This window comes from Eleutherodactylus coqui, unplaced genomic scaffold (assembly GCF_035609145.1).
Source record: "Eleutherodactylus coqui strain aEleCoq1 unplaced genomic scaffold, aEleCoq1.hap1 HAP1_SCAFFOLD_117, whole genome shotgun sequence".
Taxonomy (NCBI): Eukaryota; Metazoa; Chordata; class Amphibia; order Anura; family Eleutherodactylidae; genus Eleutherodactylus; species Eleutherodactylus coqui.
This window is the reverse complement of record NW_027102100.1, coordinates 393,409-403,170: the sequence shown is the minus strand read 5'-3', so window position 1 is coordinate 403,170 and position 9,762 is coordinate 393,409. Positions and strand designations below refer to the sequence as shown.

At 56.5% G+C, this 9,762-nt stretch overlaps 47 pseudogenes; all 47 read left to right on the top strand.

The window, feature by feature from the left end:
- The first annotated feature begins 34 nt into the window (after positions 1 to 34).
- Positions 35 to 153, top strand: LOC136597533 (5S ribosomal RNA; annotated as a pseudogene).
- Positions 154 to 233: 80 nt separating this feature from the next.
- LOC136597317 (5S ribosomal RNA) lies at positions 234 to 352 on the top strand (annotated as a pseudogene).
- An 80-nt stretch (positions 353 to 432) lies between these two features.
- On the top strand, positions 433 to 551 carry LOC136596593 (5S ribosomal RNA; annotated as a pseudogene).
- Positions 552 to 631: 80 nt separating this feature from the next.
- LOC136596363 (5S ribosomal RNA) lies at positions 632 to 750 on the top strand (annotated as a pseudogene).
- Positions 751 to 1,029: 279 nt separating this feature from the next.
- On the top strand, positions 1,030 to 1,148 carry LOC136596709 (5S ribosomal RNA; annotated as a pseudogene).
- An 80-nt stretch (positions 1,149 to 1,228) lies between these two features.
- Positions 1,229 to 1,347, top strand: LOC136596823 (5S ribosomal RNA; annotated as a pseudogene).
- Positions 1,348 to 1,427: 80 nt separating this feature from the next.
- On the top strand, positions 1,428 to 1,546 carry LOC136596362 (5S ribosomal RNA; annotated as a pseudogene).
- Positions 1,547 to 1,626: 80 nt separating this feature from the next.
- LOC136596361 (5S ribosomal RNA) lies at positions 1,627 to 1,745 on the top strand (annotated as a pseudogene).
- An 80-nt stretch (positions 1,746 to 1,825) lies between these two features.
- LOC136597300 (5S ribosomal RNA) lies at positions 1,826 to 1,944 on the top strand (annotated as a pseudogene).
- Positions 1,945 to 2,024: 80 nt separating this feature from the next.
- On the top strand, positions 2,025 to 2,143 carry LOC136596359 (5S ribosomal RNA; annotated as a pseudogene).
- Positions 2,144 to 2,223: 80 nt separating this feature from the next.
- On the top strand, positions 2,224 to 2,342 carry LOC136596980 (5S ribosomal RNA; annotated as a pseudogene).
- An 80-nt stretch (positions 2,343 to 2,422) lies between these two features.
- LOC136596358 (5S ribosomal RNA) lies at positions 2,423 to 2,541 on the top strand (annotated as a pseudogene).
- An 80-nt stretch (positions 2,542 to 2,621) lies between these two features.
- On the top strand, positions 2,622 to 2,740 carry LOC136596592 (5S ribosomal RNA; annotated as a pseudogene).
- Positions 2,741 to 2,820: 80 nt separating this feature from the next.
- LOC136597336 (5S ribosomal RNA) lies at positions 2,821 to 2,939 on the top strand (annotated as a pseudogene).
- An 80-nt stretch (positions 2,940 to 3,019) lies between these two features.
- LOC136596807 (5S ribosomal RNA) lies at positions 3,020 to 3,138 on the top strand (annotated as a pseudogene).
- An 80-nt stretch (positions 3,139 to 3,218) lies between these two features.
- LOC136596822 (5S ribosomal RNA) lies at positions 3,219 to 3,337 on the top strand (annotated as a pseudogene).
- Positions 3,338 to 3,417: 80 nt separating this feature from the next.
- LOC136596357 (5S ribosomal RNA) lies at positions 3,418 to 3,536 on the top strand (annotated as a pseudogene).
- An 80-nt stretch (positions 3,537 to 3,616) lies between these two features.
- On the top strand, positions 3,617 to 3,735 carry LOC136596355 (5S ribosomal RNA; annotated as a pseudogene).
- An 80-nt stretch (positions 3,736 to 3,815) lies between these two features.
- LOC136596354 (5S ribosomal RNA) lies at positions 3,816 to 3,934 on the top strand (annotated as a pseudogene).
- An 80-nt stretch (positions 3,935 to 4,014) lies between these two features.
- On the top strand, positions 4,015 to 4,133 carry LOC136596727 (5S ribosomal RNA; annotated as a pseudogene).
- An 80-nt stretch (positions 4,134 to 4,213) lies between these two features.
- Positions 4,214 to 4,332, top strand: LOC136597049 (5S ribosomal RNA; annotated as a pseudogene).
- An 80-nt stretch (positions 4,333 to 4,412) lies between these two features.
- Positions 4,413 to 4,531, top strand: LOC136597248 (5S ribosomal RNA; annotated as a pseudogene).
- Positions 4,532 to 4,611: 80 nt separating this feature from the next.
- On the top strand, positions 4,612 to 4,730 carry LOC136597144 (5S ribosomal RNA; annotated as a pseudogene).
- An 80-nt stretch (positions 4,731 to 4,810) lies between these two features.
- Positions 4,811 to 4,929, top strand: LOC136596353 (5S ribosomal RNA; annotated as a pseudogene).
- Positions 4,930 to 5,009: 80 nt separating this feature from the next.
- On the top strand, positions 5,010 to 5,128 carry LOC136596979 (5S ribosomal RNA; annotated as a pseudogene).
- Positions 5,129 to 5,208: 80 nt separating this feature from the next.
- On the top strand, positions 5,209 to 5,327 carry LOC136596352 (5S ribosomal RNA; annotated as a pseudogene).
- An 80-nt stretch (positions 5,328 to 5,407) lies between these two features.
- LOC136597811 (5S ribosomal RNA) lies at positions 5,408 to 5,526 on the top strand (annotated as a pseudogene).
- An 80-nt stretch (positions 5,527 to 5,606) lies between these two features.
- Positions 5,607 to 5,725, top strand: LOC136596351 (5S ribosomal RNA; annotated as a pseudogene).
- Positions 5,726 to 5,805: 80 nt separating this feature from the next.
- Positions 5,806 to 5,924, top strand: LOC136596350 (5S ribosomal RNA; annotated as a pseudogene).
- An 80-nt stretch (positions 5,925 to 6,004) lies between these two features.
- Positions 6,005 to 6,123, top strand: LOC136596978 (5S ribosomal RNA; annotated as a pseudogene).
- Positions 6,124 to 6,203: 80 nt separating this feature from the next.
- LOC136596349 (5S ribosomal RNA) lies at positions 6,204 to 6,322 on the top strand (annotated as a pseudogene).
- An 80-nt stretch (positions 6,323 to 6,402) lies between these two features.
- On the top strand, positions 6,403 to 6,521 carry LOC136596586 (5S ribosomal RNA; annotated as a pseudogene).
- Positions 6,522 to 6,601: 80 nt separating this feature from the next.
- On the top strand, positions 6,602 to 6,720 carry LOC136596347 (5S ribosomal RNA; annotated as a pseudogene).
- Positions 6,721 to 6,998: 278 nt separating this feature from the next.
- LOC136596806 (5S ribosomal RNA) lies at positions 6,999 to 7,117 on the top strand (annotated as a pseudogene).
- An 80-nt stretch (positions 7,118 to 7,197) lies between these two features.
- On the top strand, positions 7,198 to 7,316 carry LOC136596821 (5S ribosomal RNA; annotated as a pseudogene).
- An 80-nt stretch (positions 7,317 to 7,396) lies between these two features.
- Positions 7,397 to 7,515, top strand: LOC136596346 (5S ribosomal RNA; annotated as a pseudogene).
- An 80-nt stretch (positions 7,516 to 7,595) lies between these two features.
- Positions 7,596 to 7,714, top strand: LOC136596344 (5S ribosomal RNA; annotated as a pseudogene).
- Positions 7,715 to 7,794: 80 nt separating this feature from the next.
- On the top strand, positions 7,795 to 7,913 carry LOC136596343 (5S ribosomal RNA; annotated as a pseudogene).
- An 80-nt stretch (positions 7,914 to 7,993) lies between these two features.
- LOC136596726 (5S ribosomal RNA) lies at positions 7,994 to 8,112 on the top strand (annotated as a pseudogene).
- Positions 8,113 to 8,192: 80 nt separating this feature from the next.
- On the top strand, positions 8,193 to 8,311 carry LOC136597048 (5S ribosomal RNA; annotated as a pseudogene).
- An 80-nt stretch (positions 8,312 to 8,391) lies between these two features.
- On the top strand, positions 8,392 to 8,510 carry LOC136597247 (5S ribosomal RNA; annotated as a pseudogene).
- An 80-nt stretch (positions 8,511 to 8,590) lies between these two features.
- Positions 8,591 to 8,709, top strand: LOC136597143 (5S ribosomal RNA; annotated as a pseudogene).
- An 80-nt stretch (positions 8,710 to 8,789) lies between these two features.
- LOC136596342 (5S ribosomal RNA) lies at positions 8,790 to 8,908 on the top strand (annotated as a pseudogene).
- An 80-nt stretch (positions 8,909 to 8,988) lies between these two features.
- On the top strand, positions 8,989 to 9,107 carry LOC136596977 (5S ribosomal RNA; annotated as a pseudogene).
- Positions 9,108 to 9,187: 80 nt separating this feature from the next.
- Positions 9,188 to 9,306, top strand: LOC136596670 (5S ribosomal RNA; annotated as a pseudogene).
- Positions 9,307 to 9,386: 80 nt separating this feature from the next.
- LOC136596341 (5S ribosomal RNA) lies at positions 9,387 to 9,505 on the top strand (annotated as a pseudogene).
- An 80-nt stretch (positions 9,506 to 9,585) lies between these two features.
- LOC136597335 (5S ribosomal RNA) lies at positions 9,586 to 9,704 on the top strand (annotated as a pseudogene).
- Positions 9,705 to 9,762: the final 58 nt, after the last annotated feature.

Here is a 9,762-nt window from a genome sequence, read left to right as displayed (position 1 = left end):
ACTGCAGAAAGCCCATAGGAAAGGAGGAGGAGCTGTCAACGGGCATTCTAAGCTGAATGTGCCTGCTCTCGTCAGATCGTGGCCGCCAGCCAGCTTGAGGCCTGGCAAGTACCAGTATGGGTGACCGGCTGGGAATCCCAGGTCCCATTGACTTTTAAGGCCGTGAGTAGGTTTCTTTCCGTTTCGGAGGTGCGTTCGCACTGCAGAAAGCCCATAGGAAAGGAGGAGGAGCTGTCAACGGGCATTCTAAGCTGAATGTGCCTGCTCTCGTCAGATCGCGGCCGCCAGCCAGCTTGAGGCCTGGCAAGTACCAGTATGGGTGACCAGCTGGGAATCCCAGGTCCCGTTGACTTTTAAGGCCGTGAGTAGGTTTCTTTCCTTTTCGGAGGTGCGTTCGCACTGCAGAAAGCCCATAGGAAAGGAGGAGGAGCTGTCAACGGGCATTCTTAGCTGAATGTGCCTGCTCTCGTCAGATCGCGGCCGCCAGCCAGCTTGAGGCCTGGCAAGTACCAGTATGGGTGACCGGCTGGGAATCCCAGGTCCCGTTGACTTTTAAGGCCGTGAGTAGGTTGCTTTCCTTTTCGGAGGTGCGTTCGCACTGCAGAAAGCCCATAGGAAAGGAGGAGGAGCTGTCAACGGGCATTCTAAGCTGAATGTGCCTGCTCTCGTCAGATCGCGGCCGCCAGCCAGCTTGAGGCCTGGCAAGTACCAGTATGGGTGACCGGCTGGGAATCCCAGGTCCCGTTGACTTTTAAGGCCGTGAGTAGGTTTCTTTCCTTTTCGGAAGTGCGTTCGCACTGCAGAAAGCCCATAGGAAAGGAGGAGGAGCTGTCAACGGGCATTCTAAGCTGAATGTGCCTGCTCTCGTCAGATCGCGGCCGCCAGCCAGCTTGAGGCCTAGCAAGTACCAGTATGGGTGACCGGCTGGGAATCCCAGGTCCAGTTGACTTTTAAGGCCGTGAGTAGGTTTCTTTCCTTTTCGGAGGTGCGTTCGCACTGCAGAAAGCCCATAGGAAAGGAGGAGGAGCTGTCAACGGGCAATCTAAGCTGAATGTGCCTGCTCTCGTCAGATCGCGGCCGCCAGCCAGCTTGAGGCCTGGCAAGTACCAGTATGGGTGACCTGCTGGGAATCCCAGGTCCCGTTGACTTTTAAGGCCGTGAGTAGGTTTCTTTTCTTTTCGGAAGTGCGTTCGCACTGCAGAAAGCCCATAGGAAAGGAGGAGGAGCTATCAACGGGCATTCTAAGCTGAATGTGCCTGCTCTCGTCAGATCGCGGCCGCCAGCCAGCTTGAGGCCTGGCAAGTACCAGTATGGGTGACCGGCTGGGAATCCCAGGTCCCGTTGACTTTTAAGGCCGTGAGTAGGTTTCTTTCCTTTTCGGAGGTGCGTTCGCACTGCAGAAAGCCCATAGGAAAGGAGGAGGAGCTGTCAACGGGCATTCTAAGCTGAATGTGCCTGCTCTCGTCAGATCGCGGCCGCCAGCCAGCTTGAGGCCTGGCAAGTACCAGTATGGGTGACCGGCTGGGAATCCCAGGTCCCGTTGACTTTTAAGGCCGTGAGTAGGTTTCTTTCCGTTTCGGAGGTGCGTTCGCACTGCAGAAAGCCCATAGGAAAGAAAGAGGAGCTGTCAACGGGCATTCTAAGCTGAATGTGCCTGCTCTCGTCAGATCGCGGCCGCCAGCCAGCTTGAGGCCTGGCAAGTACCAGTATGGGTGACCGGCTGGGAATCCCAGGTCCCGTTGACTTTTATGGCCGTGAGTAGGTTGCTTTCCTTTTCGGAGGTGCGTTCGCACTGCAGAAAGCCCATATGAAAGGAGGAGGAGCTGTCAACGGGCATTCTAAGCTGAATGTGCCTGCTCTCGTCAGATCGCGGCCGCCAGCCAGCTTGAGGCCTGGCAAGTACCAGTATGGGTGACCGGCTGGAAATCCCAGGTCCTGTTGACTTTTAAGGCCGTGAGTAGGTTTCTTTCCTTTTCGGAAGTGCGTTCGCACTGCAGAAAGCCCATAGGAAAGGAGGAGGAGCTGTCAACGGGCATTCTAAGCTGAATGTGCCTGCTCTCGTCAGATCGCGGCCGCCAGCCAGCTTGAGGCCTGGCAAGTACCAGTATGGGTGACCGGCTGGGAATCCCAGGTCCCGTTGACTTTTAAGGCCGTGAGTAGGTTTCTTTCCTTTTCGGAGGTGCGTTCGCACTGCAGAAAGCCCATAGGAAAGGAGGAGGAGCTGTCAACGGGCATTCTAAGCTGAATGTGCCTGCTCTCGTCAGATCGTGGCCGCCAGCCAGCTTGAGGCCTGGCAAGTACCAGTATGGGTGACCGGCTGGGAATCCCAGGTCCCGTTGACTTTTAAGGCCGTGAGTAGGTTTGTTTCCGTTTCGGAGGTGCGTTCGCACTGCAGAAAGCCCATAGGAAAGGAGGAGGAGCTGTCAACGGGCATTCTAAGCTGAATGTGCCTGCTCTCGTCAGATCGCGGCCGCCAGCCAGCTTGAGGCCTGGCAAGTACCAGTATGGGTGACCGGCTGGGAATCCCAGGTCCCGTTGACTTTTAAGGCCGTGAGTAGGTTTCTTTCCTTTTCGGAGGTGCGTTCGCACTGCAGAAAGCCCATAGGAAAGGAGGAGGAGCTGTCAACGGGCATTCTTAGCTGAATGTGCCTGCTCTCGTCAGATCGCGGCCGCCAGCCAGCTTGAGGCCTGGCAAGTACCAGTATGGGTGACCGGCTGGGAATCCCAGGTCCCGTTGACTTTTAAGGCCGTGAGTAGGTTGCTTTCCTTTTCGGAGGTGCGTTCGCACTGCAGAAAGCCCATAGGAAAGGAGGAGGAGCTGTCAACGGGCATTCTAAGCTGAATGTGCCTGCTCTCGTCAGATCGCGGCCGCCAGCCAGCTTGAGGCCTGGCAAGTACCAGTATGGGTGACCGGCTGGGAATCCCAGGTCCAGTTGACTTTTAAGGCCGTGAGTAGGTTTCTTTCCTTTTCGGAGGTGCGTTCGCACTGCAGAAAGCCCATAGGAAAGGAGGAGGAGCTGTCAACGGGCAATCTAAGCTGAATGTGCCTGCTCTCGTCAGATCGCGGCCGCCAGCCAGCTTGAGGCCTGGCAAGTACCAGTATGGGTGACCGGCTGGGAATCCCAGGTCCCGTTGACTTTTAAGGCCGTGAGTAGGTTTCTTTTCTTTTCGGAAGTGCGTTCGCACTGCAGAAAGCCCATAGGAAAGGAGGCGGAGCTATCAACGGGCATTCTAAGCTGAATGTGCCTGCTCTCGTCAGATCGCGGCCGCCAGCCAGCTTGAGGCCTGGCAAGTACCAGTATGGGTGACCGGCTGGGAATCCCAGGTCCCGTTGACTTTTAAGGCCGTGAGTAGGTTTCTTTCCTTTTCGGAGGTGCGTTCGCACTGCAGAAAGCCCATAGGAAAGTAGGAGGAGCTGTCAACGGGCATTCTAAGCTGAATGTGCCTGCTCTCGTCAGATCGCGGCCGCCAGCCAGCTTGAGGCCTGGCAAGTACCAGTATGGGTGACCGGCTGGGAATCCCAGGTCCCGTTGACTTTTAAGGCCGTGAGTAGGTTTCTTTCCGTTTCGGAGGTGCGTTCGCACTGCAGAAAGCCCATAGGAAAGGAGGAGGAGCTGTCAACGGGCATTCTAAGCTGAATGTGCCTGCTCTCGTCAGATCGCGGCCGCCAGCCAGCTTGAGGCCTGGCAAGTACCAGTATGGGTGACCGGCTGGGAATCCCAGGTCCCGTTGACTTTTAAGGCCGTGAGTAGGTTGCTTTCCTTTTCGGAGGTGCGTTCGCACTGCAGAAAGCCCATAGGAAAGGAGGAGGAGCTGTCAACGGGCATTCTAAGCTGAATGTGCCTGCTCTCGTCAGATCGCGGCCGCCAGCCAGCTTGAGGCCTGGCAAGTACCAGTATGGGTGACCGGCTGGGAATCCCAGGTCCCGTTGACTTTTAAGGCCGTGAGTAGGTTGCTTTCCTTTTCGGAGGTGCGTTCGCACTGCAGAAAGCCCATAGGAAAGGAGGAGGAGCTGTCAACGGGCATTCTAAGCTGAATGTACCTGCTCTCGTCAGATCGCGGCCGCCAGCCAGCTTGAGGCCTGGCAAGTACCAGTATGGGTGACCGGCTGGGAATCCCAGGTCCCATTGACTTTTAAGGCCGTGAGTAGGTTTCTTTCCGTTTCGGAGGTGCGTTCGCACTGCAGAAAGCCCATAGGAAAGGAGGAGGAGCTGTCAACGGGCATTCTAAGCTGAATGTGCCTGCTCTCGTCAGATTGCGGCCGCCAGCCAGCTTGAGGCCTGGCAAGTACCAGTATGGGTGACCGGCTGGGAATCCCAGGTCCCGTTGACTTTTAAGGCCGTGAGTAGGTTTCTTTCCTTTTCGGAGGTGCGTTCGCACTGCAGAAAGCCCATAGGAAAGGAGGAGGAGCTGTCAACAGGCATTCTAAGCTGAATGTGCCTGCTCTCGTCAGATCGCGGCCGCCAGCCAGCTTGAGGCCTGGCAAGTACCAGTATGGGTGACCGGCTGGGAATCCCAGGTCCCGTTGACTTTTATGGCCGTGAGTAGGTTGCTTTCCTTTTCGGAGGTGCGTTCGCACTGCAGAAAGCCCATATGAAAGGAGGAGGAGCTGTCAACGGGCATTCTAAGCTGAATGTGCCTGCTCTCGTCAGATCGCGGCCGCCAGCCAGCTTGAGGCCTGGCAAGTACCAGTATGGGTGACCGGCTGGAAATCCCAGGTCCCGTTGACTTTTAAGGCCGTGAGTAGGTTTCTTTCCTTTTCGGAAGTGCGTTCGCACTGCAGAAAGCCCATAGGAAAGGAGGAGGAGCTGTCAACGGGCATTCTAAGCTGAATGTGCCTGCTCTCGTCAGATCGCGGCCGCCAGCCAGCTTGAGGCCTGGCAAGTACCAGTATGGGTGACCGGCTGGGAATCCCAGGTCCCGTTGACTTTTAAGGCCGTGAGTAGGTTTCTTTCCTTTTCGGAGGTGCGTTCGCACTGCAGAAAGCCCATAGGAAAGGAGGAGGAGCTGTCAACGGGCATTCTAAGCTGAATGTGCCTGCTCTCGTCAGATCGTGGCCGCCAGCCAGCTTGAGGCCTGGCAAGTACCAGTATGGGTGACCGGCTGGGAATCCCAGGTCCCGTTGACTTTTAAGGCCGTGAGTAGGTTTCTTTCCGTTTCGGAGGTGCGTTCGCACTGCAGAAAGCCCATAGGAAAGGAGGAGGAGCTGTCAACGGGCATTCTAAGCTGAATGTGCCTGCTCTCGTCAGATCGCGGCCGCCAGCCAGCTTGAGGCCTGGCAAGTACCAGTATGGGTGACCGGCTGGGAATCCCAGGTCCCGTTGACTTTTAAGGCCGTGAGTAGGTTGCTTTCCTTTTCGGAGGTGCGTTCGCACTGCAGAAAGCCCATAGGAAAGGAGGAGGAGCTGTCAACGGGCATTCTAAGCTGAATGTACCTGCTCTCGTCAGATCGCGGCCGCCAGCCAGCTTCAGGCCTGGCAAGTACCAGTGTGGGTGACCGGCTGGGAATCCCAGGTCCCGTTGACTTTTAAGGCCGTGAGTAGGTTTCTTTCCTTTTCGGAGGTGCGTTCGCACTGCAGAAAGCCCATAGGAAAGGAGGAGGAGCTGTCAACGGGCATTCTAAGCTGAATGTGCCTGCTCTCGTCAGATCGCGGCCGCCAGCCAGCTTGAGGCCTGGCAAGTACCAGTATGGGTGACCGGCTGGGAATCCCAGGTCCCGTTGACTTTTAAGGCCGTGAGTAGGTTTCTTTCCGTTTCGGAGGTGCGTTCGCACTGCAGAAAGCCCATAGGAAAGGAGGAGGAGCTGTCAACGGGCATTCTAAGCTGAATGTGCCTGCTCTCGTCAGATCGCGGCCGCCAGCCAGCTTGAGGCCTGGCAAGTACCAGTATGGGTGACCGGCTGGGAATCCCAGGTCCCGTTGACTTTTAAGGCCGTGAGTAGGTTGCTTTCCTTTTCGGAGGTGCGTTCGCACTGCAGAAAGCCCATAGGAAAGGAGGAGGAGCTGTCAACGGGCATTCTAAGCTGAATGTGCCTGCTCTCGTCAGATCGTGGCCGCCAGCCAGCTTGAGGCCTGGCAAGTACCAGTATGGGTGACCGGCTGGGAATCCCAGGTCCCGTTGACTTTTAAGGCCGTGAGTAGGTTTCTTTCCGTTTCGGAGGTGCGTTCGCACTGCAGAAAGCCCATAGGAAAGGAGGAGGAGCTGTCAACGGGCATTCTAAGCTGAATGTGCCTGCTCTCGTCAGATCGCGGCCGCCAGCCAGCTTGAGGCCTGGCAAGTACCAGTATGGGTGACCGGCTGGGAATCCCAGGTCCCGTTGACTTTTAAGGCCGTGAGTAGGTTTCTTTCCTTTTCGGAGGTGCGTTCGCACTGCAGAAAGCCCATAGGAAAGGAGGAGGAGCTGTCAACGGGCATTCTTAGCTGAATGTGCCTGCTCTCGTCAGATCGCGGCCGCCAGCCAGCTTGAGGCCTGGCAAGTACCAGTATGGGTGACCGGCTGGGAATCCCAGGTCCCGTTGACTTTTAAGGCCGTGAGTAGGTTGCTTTCCTTTTCGGAGGTGCGTTCGCACTGCAGAAAGCCCATAGGAAAGGAGGAGGAGCTGTCAACGGGCATTCTAAGCTGAATGTGCCTGCTCTCGTCAGATCGCGGCCGCCAGCCAGCTTGAGGCCTGGCAAGTACCAGTATGGGTGACCGGCTGGGAATCCCAGGTCCCGTTGACTTTTAAGGCCGTGAGTAGGTTTCTTTCCTTTTCGGAAGTGCGTTCGCACTGCAGAAAGCCCATAGGAAAGGAGGAGGAGCTGTCAACGGGCATTCTAAGCTGAATGTGCCTGCTCTCGTCAGATCGCGGCCGCCAGCCAGCTTGAGGCCTGGCAAGTACCAGTATGGTGACCGGCTGGGAATCCCAGGTCCAGTTGACTTTTAAGGCCGTGAGTAGGTTTCTTTCCTTTTCGGAGGTGCGTTCGCACTGCAGAAAGCCCATAGGAAAGGAGGAGGAGCTGTCAACGGGCAATCTAAGCTGAATGTGCCTGCTCTCGTCAGATCGCGGCCGCCAGCCAGCTTGAGGCCTGGCAAGTACCAGTATGGGTGACCGGCTGGGAATCCCAGGTCCCGTTGACTTTTAAGGCCGTGAGTAGGTTTCTTTTCTTTTCGGAAGTGCGTTCGCACTGCAGAAAGCCCATAGGAAAGGAGGCGGAGCTATCAACGGGCATTCTAAGCTGAATGTGCCTGCTCTCGTCAGATCGCGGCCGCCAGCCAGCTTGAGGCCTGGCAAGTACCAGTATGGGTGACCGGCTGGGAATCCCAGGTCCCGTTGACTTTTAAGGCCGTGAGTAGGTTTCTTTCCTTTTCGGAGGTGCGTTCGCACTGCAGAAAGCCCATAGGAAAGGAGGAGGAGCTGTCAACGGGCATTCTAAGCTGAATGTGCCTGCTCTCGTCAGATCGCGGCCGCCAGCCAGCTTGAGGCCTGGCAAGTACCAGTATGGGTGACCGGCTGGGAATCCCAGGTCCCGTTGACTTTTAAGGCCGTGAGTAGGTTTCTTTCCGTTTCGGAGGTGCGTTCGCACTGCAGAAAGCCCATAGGAAAGGAGGAGGAGCTGTCAACGGGCATTCTAAGCTGAATGTGCCTGCTCTCGTCAGATCGCGGCCGCCAGCCAGCTTGAGGCCTGGCAAGTACCAGTATGGGTGACCGGCTGGGAATCCCAGGTCCCGTTGACTTTTAAGGCCGTGAGTAGGTTGCTTTCCTTTTCGGAGGTGCGTTCGCACTGCAGAAAGCCCATAGGAAAGGAGGAGGAGCTGTCAACGGGCATTCTAAGCTGAATGTGCCTGCTCTCGTCAGATCGCGGCCGCCAGCCAGCTTGAGGCCTGGCAAGTACCAGTATGGGTGACCGGCTGGGAATCCCAGGTCCCGTTGACTTTTAAGGCCGTGAGTAGGTTGCTTTCCTTTTCGGAGGTGCGTTCGCACTGCAGAAAGCCCATAGGAAAGGAGGAGGAGCTGTCAACGGGCATTCTAAGCTGAATGTACCTGCTCTCGTCAGATCGCGGCCGCCAGCCAGCTTGAGGCCTGGCAAGTACCAGTATGGGTGACCGGCTGGGAATCCCAGGTCCCATTGACTTTTAAGGCCGTGAGTAGGTTTCTTTCCGTTTCGGAGGTGCGTTCGCACTGCAGAAAGCCCATAGGAAAGGAGGAGGAGCTGTCAACGGGCATTCTAAGCTGAATGTGCCTGCTCTCGTCAGATTGCGGCCGCCAGCCAGCTTGAGGCCTGGCAAGTACCAGTATGGGTGACCGGCTGGGAATCCCAGGTCCCGTTGACTTTTAAGGCCGTGAGTAGGTTTCTTTCCTTTTCGGAGGTGCGTTCGCACTGCAGAAAGCCCATAGGAAAGGAGGAGGAGCTGTCAACAGGCATTCTAAGCTGAATGTGCCTGCTCTCGTCAGATCGCGGCCGCCAGCCAGCTTGAGGCCTGGCAAGTACCAGTATGGGTGACCGGCTGGGAATCCCAGGTCCCGTTGACTTTTATGGCCGTGAGTAGGTTGCTTTCCTTTTCGGAGGTGCGTTCGCACTGCAGAAAGCCCATATGAAAGGAGGAGGAGCTGTCAACGGGCATTCTAAGCTGAATGTGCCTGCTCTCGTCAGATCGCGGCCGCCAGCCAGCTTGAGGCCTGGCAAGTACCAGTATGGGTGACCGGCTGGAAATCCCAGGTCCCGTTGACTTTTAAGGCCGTGAGTAGGTTTCTTTCCTTTTCGGAAGTGCGTTCGCACTGCAGAAAGCCCATAGGAAAGGAGGAGGAGCTGTCAACGGGCATTCTAAGCTGAATGTGCCTGCTCTCGTCAGATCGCGGCCGCCAGCCAGCTTGAGGCCTGGCAAGTACCAGTATGGGTGACCGGCTGGGAATCCCAGGTCCCGTTGACTTTTAAGGCCGTGAGTAGGTTTCTTTCCTTTTCGGAGGTGCGTTCGCACTGCAGAAAGCCCATAGGAAAGGAGGAGGAGCTGTCAACGGGCATTCTAAGCTGAATGTGCCTGCTCTCGTCAGATCGTGGCCGCCAGCCAGCTTGAGGCCTGGCAAGTACCAGTATGGGTGACCGGCTGGGAATCCCAGGTCCCGTTGACTTTTAAGGCCGTGAGTAGGTTTCTTTCCTTTTCGGAGGTGCGTTCGCACTGCAGAAAGCCCATAGGAAAGGAGGAGGAGCTGTCAACGGGCATTCTTAGCTGAATGTGCCTGCTCTCGTCAGATCGCGGCCGCCAGCCAGCTTGAGGCCTGGCAAGTACCAGTATGGGTGACCGGCTGGGAATCCCAGGTCCTGTTGACTTTTAAGGCCGTGAGTAGGTTGCTTTCCTTTTCGGAGGTGCGTTCGCACTGCAGAAAGCCCATAGGAAAGGAGGAGGAGCTGTCAACGGGCATTCTAAGCTGAATGTGCCTGCTCTCGTCAGATCGCGGCCGCCAGCCAGCTTGAGGCCTGGCAAGTACCAGTATGGGTGACCGGCTGGGAATCCCAGGTCCCGTTGACTTTTAAGGCCGTGAGTAGGTTTCTTTCCTTTTCGGAAGTGCGTTCGCACTGCAGAAAGCCCATAGGAAAGGAGGAGGAGCTGTCAACGGGCATTCTAAGCTGAATGTGCCTGCTCTCGTCAGATCGCGGCCGCCAGCCAGCTTGAGGCCTGGCAAGTACCAGTATGGGTGACCGGCTGGGAATCCCAGGTCCAGTTGACTTTTAAGGCCGTGAGTAGGTTTCTTTCCTTTTCGGAGGTGCGTTCGCACTGCAGAAAGC